This window comes from Meriones unguiculatus, chromosome 12 (genome assembly GCF_030254825.1).
Source record: "Meriones unguiculatus strain TT.TT164.6M chromosome 12, Bangor_MerUng_6.1, whole genome shotgun sequence".
Lineage (NCBI taxonomy): Eukaryota > Metazoa > Chordata > Mammalia > Rodentia > Muridae > Meriones > Meriones unguiculatus.
Genome location: NC_083360.1, coordinates 263,641 through 284,157, shown reverse-complemented (window position 1 = coordinate 284,157; position 20,517 = coordinate 263,641). Strand labels below are relative to the sequence as shown.

Genomic DNA, 20,517 nt, shown 5'->3' with positions numbered 1-20,517 from the left:
TCGGCGAGGGGCTACAAGGCAAGACTCTTCTCATAATAACTTTTTTATAGCAAGGCCAGTGGCAAAAGGTGTAGTCCCAGATACTTGGGAAGCTGAAGCAGGAAGATTCCAGGTTCAGGCCTTGTCTGGTCAAAACCAGCCTAATCATCGTAGCAGGAGAAAAAAAGACCCCTACCTGATTGCACTTTGGATTTGCCTTAATGTCTGAGACTTCATTCTAAAAATACGCAGCCTTATTTAATCTTTCTTTCATCAACCCCCAATTCTCTTTCTTCAATAAATGCTTGTTCCATTCTCTTTTCATCAGGAGAAATCTTGTGCCAACAGCCAAGGCTAAACAGAGAAACCCTGTCCCCAGAAACTAAAAGAAAAAGAGAAATATTGAGACTTTTGGTTTCCTCTTAAGAAAGGAGTTCAGAATTTCCATGTTCAATGTGAAATTCTTATGGCTGAGGTTTTAAAAAACATGCAGGACTTCCACATACCCGGAATTTAAACTGAGGAAGAGAGATATTATTTGAAATAATCATAGTGGTAACCAGGTAATGGTCTACCCCGCCTCTTATTTTCCTACATATTTGAATCAAATAACATTTTCACATATGGGTATTGTGTGTTCATATATATGTTCATATTTACACATACATGTAAATGAAAGATATTGCTGATATTGCTGAAGATATTGCTGAAAAATGAAAAACAAACGTTGGGTGGCTAGAGAGATGGTTCAGCATTTAAGAGCCCTGGCTACTCTTCCAGAAGACCTGGGATTAGTTCCCAGCACCCACATGACGCCTCACACCTGTCTGTAACTCCAGTTCCAAGGCTTCTAATACCCTCACAGAGATGTACATGTGGTCAAAAAGAATGAACATAGCAAGTAAAATTAAACTTTAAAAAAAGTGTGTGTGTGTGTGTGTGTGTGTGTATTTTAAGACTTACTTCCATATGAATGGGCATGTATGTGTGTACAAAGGCCACAAGAGGGCACCTGGCATCCTCCTCTGCTTAATCCATTTGAGAATCCCAGAATCTGGATTGCATTTTCTCCACCAGGCTAAAAGCCAGCAAGTGACAGCAATAGTTTTGTTTCTGCCCTTCTCAGAGTTGGGAATACGGACACATACCAGATATCTGACTTGTTACACAGGTGCTAAGATCTGAACTCCGGTCTCCATGAATGTGCAATAAGCACTCTTAACTGCTGAGTTATCTCTCTAGTCCCCCTATTTTTATTATATGGATTGAGCTTGTATTATATGCTCTACTAAAGAGCAATAGTACCAACCCCTAGAAAGAAACTTTCTTCCTCCTACTTACAGCTGTCATCTCTAGGGACAAGTACATCACCATGTGCTTGTATTGGGTATGTCTAATCATCTGAATCTTTTGCTCAATCAGTAAGTTTGTTGGTTAGAATTAATACAGAAGTACTCTTATCAGTTGGTGGTGGTAGTGCATGCCTTTAATACCAGAACACAGGAGGCAGAGGCAGGAAGCTTCTGAGTTTAAGGCCAGACTGATCTACAGAGGAGTTCCAGAAAAGCCAGGGCTATACAGGGAAACCCTGTTTTAAAACAAAAACAAAACAACAAAAAAAGAAATAACCACAAAAAGAAGTACTACTCTATGGTGTATGTCTGAAACACAGGAAAGGATTAAACCCTATTTTCCTGTGGTGGGGGGGGAACATGTTAGTTTAATGTATATACTAGGCACTGTAAGAAAGAAGCAATAAAGAATAGGTGTAATACAAGGCATGTGAAATTTCTGTCAAGTTGTTTTCTTTTTGAGACACTGGGGTTGTAACCATGGCCTCAGATACAATCCCCATGCAATGCTGTGTTCCAGAGATCCTCTACTTTTGTTTGTTTCTCAAGACAGGGTTTCTCTGTGTAGCCTTGGCTATCCTAGAACTTGTTCTGTAGATCAGGCTAACCTTGAACTCACAGAGATCTGCCTCCTGAGCACTGGGAACTGAACTCCTAAATTATCCTAGTTGAGCATACTAAACTCTAGGATTAAAACTAAAGGCGTGGTGGTACACGCTTGTAATCTCAGCACTAAGGGAGGCAGAGGCAGGCAGATCCATCTGTGAGTTTGAGGCCAGCCTAGTCTACAAAGTGAGTCTAGGACAGCCAAGGTTACACAGAGAAACCCTGTCAGGAAAAACAAACCAAACCAAACAAACAAACTAAAAAAATGTTTTTGTTTTGTTTTGTTTTGGTTTTATGGTGTTTAGAGACAGGGTTTCTCTGTGTAGCCTTGGCTGCCCTGGACTCGCTCTGTAGACTAGGCTGGCCTCAAACTCAAAGATCTGCTTGCCTCTACTTCCCTGAGTGCTGAGATTATAAGCTTGCACCAAGGTGCCTGGCTTAGAGGAATATTTTTTGTTTTGTTTCCTACATTTATTTACTGTGGTATGATTCTTTATTGTTACCCTCTAACTATGCCTAGTATATACATTAAACTTTATAATTTTATCCTATACAAAACAGTTTAATGCTTTCTTGCCATAGAACTTATTGACATCAGCATTTTTCCCTTTCCTTATGAAATTTATAAGAATTTATATCTTTTCACTGAAGGTGAACTGTTTACAGCTTCTTCTTGGTATTTCTAATTGCCAGGATCAGTACTCTTGCATAAGGCCTGTTATTAGTTAAATATGGGGACTGGAAAGATGGTGCAGTGGTTATGAGTACTCACCGCTCTTCTGAAAGTCATAAATTCAATACCCAGCACCCATGTGGCAGCTCACACCTGTCTGATGCCCTCTTCTGGAGTGCAGATGTACATGCAAAGTACCCATATACCCAAACACATAAATAAGTAAGTCTTAAATACTGTTTCCTTGAATACAAGCACTAACAGTCTGTCAGTTCTGAAAAGTAGGTGATAACTATGACTGACAAGCAAGTCGCATATGCACAGTGGATACACTGAAACAAAGGGACAATTCACCTCTTATGTGGGACAGAAAAAGAAGGTATGAGGTTGAACTGTGCTATTCAGAATGGTCTAAAACACTGACATGAAGCTCAGAGGTAAAATGATTATGTAGAATAATGTACAATATATGTCTAGCAAAATTTAGTTCTAGAATTTTCTAATAATATGCTTGCATTCACAGCCCCATCTTATTTTAAGACGAAATCTCTAATTTATGTCACTTTCTATACTCCAAGTTTGTTAACCTATAAGCTTCTAGGTCAGAGATTCTCCTGTCTCTTCCATCCTGTTCTGCCTTAGGAGTGCTGTGATCACTGATGTGTACCACTGTATTCAACTTTTGACAAAGGTTCTGGGGCTCCACAAAGGTTCTAGCTAGCTTGAACCAACACAGGGTGGTGAGACTCTGCCTACAATCCCAGCATTTGGGAAGCAAAGGTAAACAGATCTCTGTGTTCAAGCAAGTTCTAGGGCAGTCAGGTAGCAATAACAGGAACCTGGGCAGGCTGGGATGGAAATGGCTGTGGCTAGGAGCACATATGGTCTGGCAGCGGACATGACCTCTGTTCTCAGCACCTATGTCAGGCAGCTCCTAACTACCTGTAAATCCAGTTCCAAGGACACCCATGACCTCTTCCAGATTCTGAGGACACCTGCACATACTCACACACATAACATAATGATTAAGGAAGCCAACCTTCACAGACCTCTGGCTTTTACATGCCACACATGCACAAGCACACACACACACACACACACACACACACACACACAGGAAAAAGTTCAAGATCATCTTTGGCTACAGTGAGCTTGAGGACAGCCTGAGCTACTGCTTTCACAAAAGGAAAATGGGTTCAGGTATGAAAGCAATTTGATCACGAACTCAACTATGTTGTAGACCTTGGACAGGGAGCCAGTGTGAATGCCAGAAGGGATCTCAGTCTCTGTTTGTGAGATAGGACCAGTCATGCATATTAGAGCTGATTCAAGCTTACAGAGGCAACTTCAGAATGCTACAAAAATTAAATCACTAGCACTGAGCTTCCCAGTACTAAATGACAGTTCTCAACACCTGAATGTCTGCTGGGAAACAGACAAGGAAAAGATACACACTCCTGCCCAGGCTGGTCCACAACTCATTCCTTTTTATTTGTTTGGCCTTTTTTTTTTTTTTTTTTTTTTTTTTTTTTTTTTCAGATACAGCTTCTCTATGTAGCCCTGGATGTCCTGGAACTTGTTCTGTAGAGCAGGTTGGCCTTGAAATCCTATAGATTTGCCTGCCTCTGCTTCCTGAGTGTTGGGACTAAAGGTGTGAGCCACCACACCCAGCATTATATTCTAACATTTTTAAAAAGATTTATTTATTATTTATGCAGCATTCTGCCTACATGTGTACCTGCGCACCAGATCTCATTACAGATGGTTGTGAGCCACCATGTGGTTGCTGGGAAATTGAACTCAGGACCTTTAGGAAGAACAGCCTATGATCTCAATCTCTGAGCCATCGCTCCAGCCAATATTCTAACATTTTAAAAAGACCAAAAAACAGGGCGGAGAGATGGCTCAGTGGTTAAGAGCACTGTCTGCTCTTCCAAAGGTCATGAGTTCAATTCCCAGCAACCACATGGTGGCTCACAATCATCTATAATGTAAACTGATTCCCTCTTCTGGCAGGTGTAAATGCAGATAGAACACTCATATACATAAAATAAATAAATCAAATAAATCTTAAAAAAAAGACCAAAAACTCTGGGTGTTGGTGGCACACACCTTTAATCCCAGGGAGTCAGAGACAGGTGATCTACATGAGTTTTGGAAACTGTCTTGGGGAAAAAAAAAGAATCAAAACTTCAACAGTAAAAAAAAAAACAAAAAACAAAAACAAAAAACAAAAAAACTTCAACAGTACCTCTTCAGAGAATATATTATTCAAAAGGTAGAAATAAAGAAGGTGGAAAGGACAATAAACATTTAGTTGCATATACTCAAGTAGCACAATGGGAATACAAAGAAACAACAGGGCATGAGACTGGGAAGGCTGAGCTGATGAGCACTGTGCAGCAAGGCTCAGAGCACAACTTTCAGGTACATAGTCAACAAAATGGCAACTTCACAAGTGGTCCTGTCACAGCCTTAAAGAATACCAATTCCCTCCCACCTTTAGTTTTTATTTTACGACAGGGTCTCACCATGTAGCCTAGATCTAGGGCCTCACACATACCAGGCAAAGACTCCATGAGTTGTATCCCTATGTCCTCATCTACTTATTTAAAGAAAGAACTATCTGGGCATGGAGCCTCATACCTAAAAGGTGGCCAACCTGGGCTACTTAAATGAGTTCCAGGCCAGCCAAGGCTATACAGGAAGATCCTGCCTCAAAGAAATGAAAGAAAGTAAAATAAAGAGGAAGGAACTAAGGTCCTGAGAGTTTCAGTGGCTTGCCCAAAACCACACAGAGCAGAGAGAAGGGACTCAAGCTTGTCTTCTCTCATTTCTCCTTTCCTAAAAATGATTTAGCTATAAATCCTTAGGAACCCTAAGAACAGGCAGTAAAGTTTATAGGAAGATAAAGGAATCAACACACATAGCCTTCACTCCAAGAGCTGAATTACTAAAGTTACTTAACACAATGAAATTTCATACCAGCACACAAAAACTACCCAAAAAAAAAAAAAAATACTACAAATTCCTTCACCAGTTCAACCTCAGCAAAAACCTCAAAATTCTCTCTCCCTTCCCTTCTTTTACCCGTGCATGCTTGCACATGCACGCACACATGCACACGCACACAGAACTACTACTTTCCTTCTAGCCCACTTCTACTATCATTAACTTTTTTTAAATTTATATGTATGCTTGTGTGCATAAGTCATGTATATGCAGGTGCCCAAGGTGGTCAGATAAATAAATGGCTGGCTTGGTGTCTGAGAGGGCCTGCTATCTGGACATCAGTGGTACGTTCCCACTGCATTATTCAATGGCAAGAAACCGTCAAACTCTCGGTCTCTTTTACAAGGACACTAGACATACTTATCTCCGAAAGGCCTTACCTCCTGGTACCGTTACACGTGTGATTAAAATTCCAATACATGAAGGAAGGAGGACCCTTCAGACCACTTTACCTCTGCCCACTGCCAAATTCATGTCCTTCTCAAATATACAATACCTCATTCTAATCTAATATTGCCCCCAATACTTCTTCCTATATCAAGTCAAAAGTCTGAAGTCTTAGCTCAGTGGGTAAAGGGGACTGCTGCCAACACTGACAATCTGAGTTTGATCCTTAGACACACACTGTGAAAAAGAACAGACTTTCTCTAATTGACCTCTGACTTCCACACAGGTATCACAGGGCTCACCCCAATCCTCTCCCAAAAATGTAATTAAAACAAAAGTCACCGGGCACACGCCTTTAATCCCAGCACTCAGGAGGCAGAAGCAGGTGGATCTCTTCCTCTAGACCAGCCTGGTCTACAGAACTAGTAGAAAGACAGCCAGGCCTACACAAATGAAACCTGGTGTCAAAAACAAAACAAAACAAAACAAAACAAAACAAAACAGAAGTCCAGGATCTGGAGAGATGGCTTAGTGTTTAAACACACATACTGCTCTTCCAAAGGACCCAAGTTCAATTCCTAGCACCCACATCAGCTGGCTCATAACTTTACCTCTAAGGGATCTGACATTCTGGCCTCTGTGAGCATCTACACATGCACACATGTACACAGCATACATACACAAACATAACAGAAAACTTCTGTATATTAAAAAGAAAAAAATCTGAGCCAGGCTGTCATGGAGCACGCCTTTAATCCCAGTACTGTGGAGGCAGAGGCAGGCAGATCTCTGAGTTCAAGGCCAGCCTGGCCTACATATTGAGTTCCACGAAAGTCGGAGCTGTTACACAGAGAAACCCTGTCTCCAGAAATAAAAAATAGAAATAAAAATAAAAATGTGAAACCCAAAAGCTTACCTAAGTGTTACCAGCAGGCTGGGAGTGCAATTCTGTGGTACGGTACCTGCCAAGCATGAGGCCGGTTACAGAATGAATGAATGTCATCTAAACCATGGCCAGACTCAGGATATGACTCATCCTGAGGTAAAATGTTCTATGGCTATGTATATGAACCTGTGTTGGGAAGTCTGCATCTACTAGGATTTACTGTTACCTATGAAAGGAAGGCAGGCTTCCACAGAACATGCTATCCGTGGTCCTCTGGAGCCTGAGAGCCCCGAGAGAGACTTGCAGTCGTTCTGCCCCTCAACCTTCTGAACTCTAGGCTGGCTGGTTGATGGGGGAACAGCCTCCTAATTTCCAAAGTGTCTTTGGGGTCATCTATCTATAAATGGTACCTGCCCACCCAAGTCCTTATCAAAAGGCAACTTGGGATCCAATGTCCAGTACAAAACAAAAAAGAAAGGTCTGGCTGGCCATACCTTTTTTCTCTCTCAAACATAGCCAAGCTTTCTCACTGCTTTCCACACATGGGCTGAGTGCAGGAGTACTCAGGGAAGTATTTGATAAGAGTGAGGTTAATTAACAGCTCTCTCCTCAGCCCTCACTAAGATCACCTTGAAAGGTTGCATTTGTGAACTCATAAGCTTACTAGTGTGCACTTTAGAACCTCCAGTTTCTATGCACAGCCATTTCATGTGTAGGTGGTTGTTGCTGGAAATCCTGTTCTTGCTGCTTCCACCTTGCTCTTAGTGTGTATGAGCTGCTACAAAGTACCACAGCCTGGGAGCTTACAAAAACAGAACTGCTAACCTAGGGGCGCTGGCCCATGCCTGTCTTCCCTGCACTTGGGGAGGCAGAGGCAGATGGATCTCTGTGAGCTCCAGGACAGCCTGGTCTACGAAGGAGTCCAACGACTTAAGAAGCTAAGTCTCCTTCACAGTGGCTAAGTCTCCTTCACAGTGGCTAGTCCACAAGACAGAAGCAGTAAGCATCAAAGGCCTTCTTTGGCAGAGGGGTGGGAAAGAGGTATAGACCAGGGTCTCAGGGTCTCAGGCTGGCCTTGAACTGACTATGCATCAGAGGGAAGCCTTGCTTGAACTGTTGATCCTACTACATCCACAATGAAGTCCTGGAATTCCGGTTATGTGTTGGCACACCAGGTTCTATAACAAGTTCTGTTACATGGGTGCTAGTCTCCCCCTAATATTAATCACATGTTGCCAGGCAAGGTTTCAGATATACATTTTGAGGAAATACAGACAATCTGGATAATACTATGTTTTCAAAACAGCCTTTTCTTTAGGTTTGTTTTTTTGCTTTGTTTTGTTTTTTTGCTTTTGTTTTTGATTGGTTGGTTGGTTGGTTTATTGATTGGTTTTCAGAGACAGGATTTCTCTGTGTAGCCTTGGCTGTCCTGGAAGTACTCTGTAGACAAGGCTGGCCTCGGAACTCTCAGAGATCTGTTTACCTCTGCTGGCATTAAAGACGTGTCACTACAGCCTGGCATGCCTTTTCTAAGTAATTTTTTTAATCCTTCCTTATAATTACTTCATATTCCAGAAATCACTTTAGACAACTTACCAAGTCATCAAGGGATTAGCACATAAAATGTCTTAAAGGATTCAAGTTAATAGCATTATTGGGAGGGACAAATCACTTAGCTTCTATAAAACAGGACTGATAACTGAAACCATTCACTTTAAAGGAGTGTGCAAGGATCAAGTGAGAACTCATTTCTTGTCTTTTCTCAGCTATACTTTACTCATGTACAATCTCAGAGTCTCTCTACCTGGAGAGGTAAAGGGATAAAATTTACCAAAAATGGACAAGTAAATGTTTCAACTAAATTAACTATCTATTTACATTCAGTACCATTAAAGTTTCAAATTCTGAAAATAGTTCCTAAAATTTCTTCTCAAGAGTCTACCATGGGGGACAAAGCTATAGGTCATATAGGTCAGACTTACTGAGTGTGCTCAAAGCCCTAGGTCCAGTCCCCAGAAACACACACACATACAGAGGGCATGGGGATAGAACTAGTCTAATGTCAACAGATTTTTTTTAAGTTCATACTAGACATCTGTAATTACATGTTACTCACAAATGCTAATAAAGTAGCTTTTAATAGCTGTGTTACAATTTATAGATGAGCTCTGATAGAATGAGCTCTATCAGATATAATGACAGCTGAGAGTGGTGGCGGCAGACACTGGCTGAACTCTGTGAGTCCAAAGCCAGCCTGATTTACAAAGTGAGTCCAGGCTGGTTCCAGGGAGACCCTGTCTAAAACAAATCAACCAAATCAACCAACCAACCAACCAAAAAAAAACCCAACTTTCCTGTAGGACAAAAGACACTAGCCACTAAATCGAGGGCTCTGGAATGTCTGTCATGAAGATGCTTCCCACGCCCACACCCTGACTGGAAGCACCCTTAGGGGTGGAAGTTCTGCCAGTGCAATGGTGTCAGTCAGCAAGTGCAGGCAAGTGTAAAAAGCAGTTCCGCCCCTCACTCACACAAAGCTGATACATCTGTGTTTTAACCGTAATTTTTAAAAAAGCAAAAGGGAAATGAAAATCCAGTATGAAAATAAGCAACAGGGGGAAACTTTCTCCAAAATAAAAGCACTGCTATTATTAGATATGTGTGTGTAAGCGCCACCATACACTGTATGCTGGTTTACCTGAGAAAAGTATACATGTTTTCAAAGTAAAAATTGTAAATACCTCATCCTCCACCCCAGGGAAAAAACAAATCCAAAGTCAAGACCACTCTTCAGAGACAGTTTCTAATACAGACTGTTACATACATTTTCTAGGCACATCCAAGTACATGCATACAGCCTAGACTTGCTGAATTACAATTAATTTCATTTTGAGTCATTAAAATGTTTCAAATATAGTCTGTGTTTATATTTAATTTACTTTGTTGTTGTTGGTTTTTTTGAGACAGGGTTTCTATGTGTAGCCCATGCTGTCCTAGAACTTGCTCTATAGATCCATATGCCTCTGCCTCCCCAGAGCTGGGATTAAAGGCGTGTGCCACCACCATCTGGCTACTATTACTTTTTTTTTTCCAGTCTTACTGTGTAGCTCTGGTTGGCCTGCAATTCTCTACGCAGATCAAGCTGGCTGAGATCTGCCTTTCTCTGCCACCTGCATGCTCACATTAAAGAAGTGCCACCATCTTGCTATGGCTTATTTTATAATTAAATTGGTTGCTATAATTCTTCAGTTTGAGTTAAACATAGTTCTTCATCATATTATTTATAAGAATGGAAATTATTTTTATGCCCAGATAAAGTGCAACTTTCAAGTGATTTTATTCAAAATATTTTATAGCATAAAGTCAATTGAAACCATATTTCAACTAAAGCATTTCAATTCCCACCACTGACAGAAGAGGGGTGAAAGGTGTTAACAGACTACCATGGGCTACAAAAAACATAAGACTCAAAAAAACAGAAAACAAGGAGTGTCTGGAGAGATGGCTCAGTGGGTGAAAGCATTGGCTGCTCTTCTAGGACCGAGCCTTTTTTTTTTTTTTTTATGTATACGGTATTCTGCCTGCATGTACAACTGCCTGCCAGAAGAGGTTACTAGATCTCATTATAAATGATTATAATCATTACTGGGAATTGAACTGAGCACCCCTGGAAGAGCACCAATGTTCTTAACCTCTGAGCCATCTCTCCAGCCCACATATACCCTTTTTTAATATTTAAAATTTTTATTTTATGTGCATTTGTTTTGCCTGCATATATGTCTGTGTGAGGGTGTCAGATCTTGGAGTTATAGACAGTTGTGAGCTGCCATGTGGGTACTGGGAATTGAATCTGAGTCCTCCAGAACAGCAGTCAGTGCTCTTAACCATTGAGCCATCTTTTCAGCCCCAGAGGGCTCAGTTTTGGTTCCTAGAAACCATACAGTAACTCACAACCATCAGTAACTCTAGTTCCAGGGGGTCTGATACTCTCTTCTGACCTCCTTGGGCACCAGGCACTTATGTGGTACATAAACATACATACATGCAGGCAAAAACATCCACATTCATAAAATAAAAATAATTAAGAAAGCAGAAGACAGGGAAAAGGCAAATATTTCTGGAAGCATTATAAAAATAGTTTATTTTAAACATTCCTGCCCTTTGTAACTTTTCAGTAACAAGCAGATGAAGTACAAGGATAAATACGTGGCTATTAATAGAAGCCTGGGGTCCCTAAACAAGGCTGGCACTGGTGACCTAAGCCTCCACTGAAAGAGCTAAGCTAAAAGAGGACCGAAGACTGAACACTAGTCCTTGTATGTGTTGAAGTCTCAGACATGAATGCAGCAATCACACGTACCTTTTCTCCCTCACTTGCAAAGGGGTCTTTGCACTGAGAACTCTGCAGTTTATGCTTATTCTAATGCAGTCCAAAGAGTAAGACATCCACATTGACAGATGTACAGATAAATGATTTGTCAACAAGGCTTTTTTCAGAGGAGAAATATAAAGTAATACACACAAGAGGAAAATACTCCCAAACTTACTTTGAACTAGCCAGGGAGGCTCTCAGAGCAAAGCAAGAAGACCTGGAGGGTTTTAGAGGGTTTTTTGTTATTGTTGTTTTTGTTTGTTTTGTTGGGAATAAGGCTAACTATGCTGCCCACACTGGTGTCAAACGGTGCCCTTCCCTCAGCATCCTGAGTATCCAGAAATAGAGGCATGCTTAGAGTACTTTTCAAAACTGTCTCCCAATTCTGCAACTTCAGACAAATACAACAGCATTAAAAAAAATTATATCTTTCAGCTAGATTGAAAATAGGAAAAAACAAAAAAACAAACACTATCTTGTCCCTAATCAAAACATAGCTTATGGCTGGAGAGATGATTCATCAGTTAAGAGCACTGGCCACTCTTTCAGAGGACCTGACAGTTACATGGAGGACAAACAACTTCAGTTTAGTTCCAGGGATCCGATGCCGTCTTCTGACCTCTGTGAGTACTGCATGCACGTGGTGCACATGCACGCAGGCAAAACACTGTGTGTAGAAAAAAATCATAAAAATAGCCCAGCTTGGTGAAAGCAATGTGTATAATTCTAAATGCTGTCGCTCACAGGCAGCAAGATGCTGAGGAAGTACAGACTTGGGTTTCAACCACTCACTATGTCTTCATTTGTACAATGTGGGTGGGGAAACCATCCTGCTGCTCTGTAGCAACAAGGAAAAAAATGAATAATATTTAGCATAGTAACCCTATCTAACAGACTCTGTTTCCCCCAAATCAGAACTACCATAAAGGAGCTGTCTTCCAGAAAAAAAGAGACATTAAAGACCAAGAAACATTAACAAACTTTAATGTACAATGAAATCACCCAAAGGGTTTGTTGAAAGTGTAATTTGAAGCTGGGTGTGGTGGCTCATGCCTGTAATTACACTGGGAAAGCCTCTCGGGGAAAGACAGGAAGACCTCCAGTTAACCAAGGCCAGCCCTAGTTACAGAGGCCAAGACAAGGCCTCAAAAAATCCAAAGCCTGGTGGAAGTAATAGGATCAGAAGTTCAAGATGGGCCCCAGGCAGCCTAGGCTATATAACCCCCCCCAAAAAAAAACAATAAGAAGTTACAGCCACACTCTGGTGTACTCAGTGGTAGTTCACTTACCTAACCACAAAGGGCTGGGCTCAATTTGCAGCACCACAGAAAAGTGGGTTAGGGAAGGATACAGACTCTGAGAACCCACTCTCCAAGGCTGTATAGGTCTAAACTAGAATGAGGATGTTCTCTGACCCAAATGCCAAGGAATACTAAACAGAATTAAGACTGTGCTATAAGAAGCTGCTGAAAATTAGCCTTTTGAGAAAGAGCATACCTAAAGAGGTGCATAGATACATCCACAAGTTCATTTATTTAGAACAGTCACAGAATTCCTATTACGCTATTTTGAAGAACTGCCAGTGGAAGAAGCAGGAAAAAAATTAAGGCAATCCAGGTAGTGGTAAATGGAGTAAGAAAAACAAAATGGGGGGCTGGAGAGATGGCTCAGCGGTTAAGAGTACTGTCTGCTCTTCCAGAGAATCCAGGTTCAATTCCCAGCACCCACATGGCAGCTTACAACTGTCTGTAATGCCCATTCCAAGGGATCTGACACCATCACACTAATGCACATAAAATAAAGTTAAACAAACTATTTTTTTAAAAAAAGAAAAACAAAACAGAGAAGTGGGTAATTTCTTTGAACAACCAATATCTGAACTGTCCAGTGAATGACAGAAATGAATTGTCCATAGCAGACTTGGAGAATTCTGAAGCACAAGGGTACAGGAAAAACAAAGACCTTTAGGCAGTAGCTCAAATACTAACCTCAGATACAACAACAACAAAAGGGTGGAAAGCAGGAATATACTGATGTGACCAAATTCCAGAGTACAGAACTAGGCAGAATATAGACACACAAAGTATGGTAAGAAAGAGCGGCAAGCCTGATACTCAAAGGCGGCGTCCAACTCTAAAATACCTGCTTGCCTCTGCCTCCCAAGAGTGCTGGGATTAAAGGTGTAGTCACCATGCCAGGCAAGGATTTTATTCTGAATAGAAGACGAAGACTTTCAATCAAGTCTATGTGTGTGAGAGAGAAAGAGAGAGTGTGTGTGTGAGAGAGAGAGGATCTAATTTACATTTTAAGGAAGCTCTTAGGTTGTGATATGAGAAATCATAAGCAGCCAAAGTTGGAGAGAGACCGGAAAATTACTTCAGTTGAGCACATGAGAGATGGTGGTAGCATAGCAAGGACGGCAGCAACAGGAATGGGAAAGGAATGCATACTGAGTGCATAATTCCTTTTAATTAAAGGGCCTGGAGAGATGGCTTGGTCATTAAAAGCTCTAGCCGCTTGTCTAGAGGACCCCTGCTTGGTTCCCAGTACCCTTGTCTGGTGGCTCATAAGCAAACTCAACACCACCTTTGGCTTCAGCACTAGGGAACCAAATACTCTTTTCTGGCTTCCCCTGGCAGGAGAACACACACACAAGCTCATGTTCACATATGCACAGTTTTCATATAGGCAGACACGTAGGCACACACAGAAAAAAATAAATCTTAAAGACTTGTACTCAGCATCTGGACTAAATCACTCAGGAGATAACAAATGACAATAGAGATTTAGGTCTTAGAAAAGTTTAAGAGACATCAACCCAAATTGGCATTAGCAGATTTAGAATGCTTCATGGTACTTAGCCTTTGAAGCTGGGGTGAAGAGGGGATTTCCTTTCAGGATAGGCTCCTTTGGTGAGTGGTTTAAAACAAAACAAACAAAAACAAATAAACAAACAAAAAACCTGTACCAGATGGCACATACCTAAACCCCGTTAAGTGCAATGTGTAAAGTAAATCCCTCCAGGACCTAATGGATGGGGTGATAACAGCTGCTCTGCATTTGGAGCACGGTGTAACTAAGGATTACACCCTAAGCTTACCCGAGTGGAACTATTAAACAAGAAAAACCGTACTAAAGTTTCACATTGCACATTACTGCCTTAGGAGTGTAACAAGGTAAATCTCACGTCATACACTGTCTACCGATTTCTTAAATCTCACAATGTCACCATAGAGACCAGGGAGAAAACTTTCAACACTATGGCTTTCATAGATACTGTCTTTCTAACATGGTGGAATTTCACCCTAAGAAGTTTACATCCATAGCTGCAAACTAATTAACAACTCAAAAACGTGCCCATGGGGTTGGGTAATGGTAGCCCACACCTTTAATCCGAGCACTCAGAAAGCAGAGGCAGGCGGATCTCTCAGTTGGAGGCCAGCCTGGTCTACAGAGTTCCAGGACAGCTAGGAGGGTTACACAGAAATCCTGTCTTGGTCTACTATTTTTTTAAGGTTTATTTACTTATTACTTATACAGCATTGTGCCTGCACACCAGAAGTAGGCATGAGATCTCACTATAGATGGTTCCAAGCCACACTACATGGTTGCTGGGAATTGAACTCGGGACCCTTGGAAGAACAGTCAGTTCTTAACCTCCTAGCCATCTCTCCAGCCCGAGAAACCCAGTCTCAAAAAACAAACAAACAACAAAGTGCCCACAGGAAAAAAAAAAAAAAAACAAAATACAAGCAGTGTAGAGATGGCTGGGGGATTAGAGCATTAAATGCTCTTCCAGAGGACCTGGGTTCCGCTCCCAGAAACCACACAGCAACTCATAACCCTCTGTAAACCAAATCCCAGGGGATCCAATACCTCCTTGGGCACCCAGGAATGCATAAGATGCGCAGACATACATATGGGCAAAATACCCATACACATTAAATAAAATTTATTTTTTAAAAGCAAATGCAGCATGATACCACATTTCTATAAAACAATGGCAAAAGCATCCGGAAGGATAATAAACTAACCATTCTGGCGAGTTGAGTGGCATGATTATTATTTTCTCTTCATGTACTTTAATCAATATTCCCTCCAATCATCACAAACATTTCGCACAAGCGAAAAATATTTTTAGGATGGTATAAAGGTTTTGTTTTTTGTTTTTTTAAGCTGCTAAGGAGGAAGTGCAAAAAGAAATTTCCCCTTTGTATATATCAGCAGGATTCCAAGTATGGTAGAAGGAAAAAAGCCATGACCTACAAAGGAAGAAAAGATTTGACAACAGGTCCGTTAGTGCCCAAGGGCACATCCTTCAAAGAAAGGGGTCTAAATCCTAAGAATTCTGCCCAGATTTGACGAAAGCAATCAACCTATTTTTGTTGTTTTTTCCTGCTGTTTACCACAGAAACACTTCAATGAAGTATCCTGGAGAGGGGAAGCTGTCCCTTTTTAAAACCATGTCGGAACACCCAGGTTTGGTTTTCTGGTCTGTCACAGAGGGCGAAAGGTGGGCGGATACACTAAAGGAATCTGCGCGAGCAGTGAGTCACCTGCAAGGCAGCTGTTTCCCCCAACCTCCACATCAGACACAGGGCGACAAGAAAGCCTCCCAAGCGTCTCCAGAATAGAACACTTGGGAAATTGCAGGCTTTTCCAAATTTTTGGTACGAATAGCTGCCAGCAGTTTCTGAAAATACAGCACAAAAATCGAGAGGGTCTCTCTACCAATGCAGGTATAAATGCTTCCTGAAGCTTACTCGGCGCTCCAGATGCAAACCTAAGGCATTCCACGATTAAGGCCACATCCTAAAAAATCGTGGTTTTCCCAACTGGGGCAGCTAAAAGCATCCTGCCGCCTCTTAGAGCCAGTAAATATCATCTTGGCTAAAATCCTAACGTTTTAAACAAACCACTTCGGAAAACTTCGGCTTCAAGCCTTGCCAGGCTATCGCCCTGCATTCCTTCCAATAACGGTGCTGCTACCTGCTGTCAACCCCGGCCCCACAAACTGAACCAACAGTAAAGGGGAAATCCTTTAAATCCGCAACACAAAGGAGGCTAAAAAGGAGCTCTGGCTTTCAGGATGGCAGCTATCACACACCACAACAAAGGGCCGAGTCCGGGTGACTTCATCGAACCCACCAGGCAAACGTCACCGCCCGGCTTTCGGGGTTACTGTCCCCAGTCCCCTGCACGCCCGCGCTGCCTATGTGGTCCGAAAAGTGAAAGCACCCCGATCTGCGGGTGCCCGTCCAGCCCAGATGCAGGCTTCCCGGCCGGCGGCCGCGGGTTCGCCGGGTGCAAGCGCCAGGCAGAGCCGCTCTGCCGCAGCGGTCCCCGGGAGCGCGCGGGCACACAAGCGGCAACCCGAAGAGGGTCGCCGAGGAGGGCGGTGGGCCAGTTGGGGGGGGACACTCACCCGCCCAAACAAGCGGCGGGTGGGGAGGGTGGCAGCCGGGAGCGTTCCGGACGCCGCTATCGCTGCTGCTGGCCGCCGGCCTCCTCCCCTCTGTTTGGATTCGATAGACCACGTCACTCTTTGCCACGAGACCCGGATCTGCCGGCTTCCGAGGGCGGCGCAACAGATTGCAGCTCCCCGAGCCTCCCGCGACCGTAGCTCCTGAGCATGCGCGTGTCGCGCTGGCCACCTGCGTCGGAGGGAGGCGGCTCCGCAGCTTCTGCGCTGACGTGCGTGGGCGCGCCGGGCGCAGAGGAGGCAGTTCCGGCGTGGAGGGGTGGGGCTGCTCCACTGTGAAGGAGGGGCGCCCGGGCGGCTGAATTGTCCCTCGTAGTCTCCGCGTTGGCTTCCGTGGCCACTATCGTCTGACGCACGTATCCGTTTGCTGAAGGAATGGCTTCTGGCCTCCGCAGCGTTTAGTCACACCTAGGTGGAGGTGCGCGCAGGCTGATGTCTGCTGAGACCCTGTCCACCTGCAGAGGTGCTGGTAGTTGACCATCAGGTTCCAGTGAAAATCGGAACTCGAAGATTACGGGAGCGTATCAACTGTGGTGGTTTGAGTGCTCTTGATGATGTTCCAGTTTTGGACCGGAAAACAGACCTAAATTAAGTAAAACTTTAACGCTAAAAGATGCATTTTAAAAGCCGGTGTAATGGCTCTAAAGCACAGGGAGACAGGGAGGCTGGTCTACAGAGCCCCAGGACAGCCAGAGCTACAAAGAGAAATTCTGGCTGGGAAAGGCGGGTATGTGAAATTGAGGCCAGCCAGTGCCACGTAGAATATGTCGTAATTTTTTAAAAAGTGAGGGGAGCCTAGCCATGGATTTGGCCTCCTGGTGAGGGAGGAAAGGTAGCCAAAGGAGGGTAGCAGCGCTACATTCTTGGGCTAGGGAGGCTAAGAAGCAGTATTTCAACAATCCAAACTCAACTTCATACCTATGTAAGAAAGAAAGCTCAGGGAACATCAGCAAATAGAAGTATGGAGCCTGATGAGCAAGAAGAGCATCTCTGGAAGCAGGTGTGGAAACCCTAATTCTTTCGATGTATCCAATGACTTCAAGAAACTGTGACAATTAAGTAAAAGAAAAAAAAATCTGAGAATCTAAAGTCTGGACAGAAAATATTAAACAGAAAACATCCACGTGGAATTTCATTTTCTTCTCTAATATTTTAACAGTCTAACAACAAGGAAAACAAAATCCTTTAAAGTAATGCTGTGCAAGTCTGTGCACACACAAGAAGGACCTACATATATGATTTTCCTTCATTCATGTGTGTATATACATATTACATAAGTATTAATATAATTATTGTTTTATTTGATTTATTTTTTGAGACAGGATTTCTCTTGTAGCCCTGGCTGTCCTGCAACTCCATCTGTAGACCAGGCTGGCCTCAAACTCACAGAGATCCACATGCCTCTGCTTTCCAAGTGCTGGGATTGAAGGTGTGGGCCATCACTGCTGGGCATTTAATTATATACATATAAAGTTTTAGAATTCGCCTTATGAGGGCTGGTAAGATGGCACAGCAATGCTGCAGAGGCGTGAGGATCTGCATTCAAATCCTCAGACTCCATGTAAAAAGCAACGCACACTCAATTGTGAGAAATGTTTTTCTTTCTCTCAAAGACAGCTAGCCCACAAAGGGTTAATATCCCATAAATCTCTCCCAAATTTCGTCTCCCTGATCTTGTAAAACTTTTATGCAAATCTTTTTTAAAATTATATCTAATGTATATGTGTGTGTGCTTGAGTGTCTATATGTATACCATGCATGGGGCCCAGAAAAGCAGTAGAGGTACTAGATTCCCTGGAACTGAGCTGCTGCGTGGGTGCCAGCGGCCAAACCTGCATGCTCTGCAACAGGGTTAAGTCTCCTTAACTGCTGAGTCATCTCTACAACCCATTATGCTAATCTTTTTATCTTCTCCAAATACTAAACTTTTTTTTTAATACCAAACACCACCTCTACACACACACCGCACACATGGAGTAAGGACCTTTGACGTTTCTAAATTCCAATTTCAAATGGTGGAAAATAAGTCAGTTTGGATCAGTCTGCTCCTGGTTCAGTTGGAAGTTGGAGGATGACAGGCAGCATGTTAGCAAACCCTTGAAAGACCACCAACATGCTCATTTTAAAAACTGGGAGCAGTTGTGCGTAGTGGCTCAGCCCTTTAATCACAGCACGCCAGAGGCAGAGGCAAGTGGATCTCTGTGAGTTGAAGTCAACCCTAGTAGACATAGTTGAAGGTCAGCCAGGGCTACCTGGAAAGAACTTATCTCTAAAATCAGTTATGTTAACTCAGGTATGCTGGCACACACTGCATTCCCAGCACTGGGAAGACAAACACATGAGGATTAGAAATGCAAGGCTATCCTCAGCTATGTAGTGAGTGTGAAGACAGCCTGGGCTATCTGAGAACCTAGCCTTTAAAAAAAAAATCAATTACACTGAGGGCCTTTTATGAGTGCTATCTGGACATACCAAGTCTTAAGTGTACACTTTGATTTTACACCCACATAGTTTCTCCTTCCAGAAACTCCCAAACCTCCTACCCCCTTAGATCCACTTTTCCTAGGTTTCCCTTCAGAAAAGAGCAGGGATAGCAACTGAACACGCATAACAGGTTACAATAAGACTAGGCACAATCCCTCATATCAAGGCTGGGCAAAGTGACTCAGCAATTGGAAAAAGGTCCCAAGAAAAGCAAGAGTCAGAGAGTCCATGTTCCCACTGTTAGGAGTCTCATAAAAACATCAAGCTACACAACCACAACATATGCATAGGACCTAGGTCAGACCCATAGGTCAGACCTGTGGTTATCACTTCAGAGAACGCATCCTGCTTCCTTGATTCTGTGGTCCCTGTTCTCATGGTGTCCTTGATTCCTGCACACAGCCATGTGATCCTGTAACAAGATACAGAACATCTCTCAATGATTTGCCTCTCTTCTTCTTCTGGAGGGATGCCTTGTCAGTTATTTTGGCTTTTATTCTTTGGTGCTAAGGATAAAAATCTAGCCTCCCACTGGGTCTGGAGGGATGCCTTTACAGGAAAAAAAAAAAAAACAACAACAAACTGTGAGGCTATGGATATATAGCTCACTGATGGAGTAATTGATTGCCTAGCATACATGAGGCTTGGGTTTCCTATCACCACGAAAGAAAAAGAGAGAGAGAGAAAATGAAATTGTAGGAAATGTATTAAGAAGAAAAATAGACCTTTTGCTAGCACCAAGTGTCTAGGAATCAGACAAACTCCCTGATTGGCAGACAAATAGGGAGAAGGACCATGGCTAGGTAATAAAGGAGGTAAACTTCCAAGATGACTGCTTCTTTACCTGATCTGAGACAAAAGCCTAGTAGCTTAAAGGTCTTGTGGGCTTTCTTTTTCCTGCCAGTAAGGTGCCTGGGGATGGAGTGGTTCAGCAAGGTCAAGGCCAAATCAGGACATGTTTGCAAAACAGTTGTGGACCAGTCAGCCATCATGTTTCTCTTCAAACTGACCAACCCCTAAAGTAGAGGAGGAAGACCCTTCAGAAACTTTAAAAGTCCCAGCCCTCAAGAACAACCTAAGCTTTGGCTTTCCCAAGTCTCCAGCTCAGCTTTGCAGAGTGTCTTTTTTTTCGTGTGCCCAAATTGTGTGTTGTGGTGCAGTGTTTCCTCACTCTCTTAATGGAAACCTTTCTTTTCTTTTTTCTTTTTTTTTTTTTTTTTTTGAGACAGGGTTTCTCTGTGCTGGCTTTGAACTCACAAATATCCACTTACCTCTGCCTCCCTG

General features: G+C 42.7%; 1 protein-coding gene across 3 annotated transcripts in view; it reads right to left on the bottom strand.

Annotated features, from left to right (window-relative positions):
- Positions 1 to 20,517, bottom strand: part of Smim14 (small integral membrane protein 14) — a 98,433-nt gene that overhangs the window by 30,601 nt on the left and 47,315 nt on the right. Inside the window, exon 1 of one of the 3 annotated variants that reach the window (XM_021658709.2) lies at positions 16,693 to 16,892. The exons of 1 other annotated variant lie outside the window; for it this stretch is intronic. The gene's annotated coding sequence lies outside the window, so the exon portion shown is untranslated. Of the gene's footprint in view, positions 1 to 16,415; positions 16,589 to 16,692; positions 16,893 to 20,517 lie in introns of those variants that run through there. One more of the 3 variants, XM_021658712.2, reaches the window with a different exon arrangement.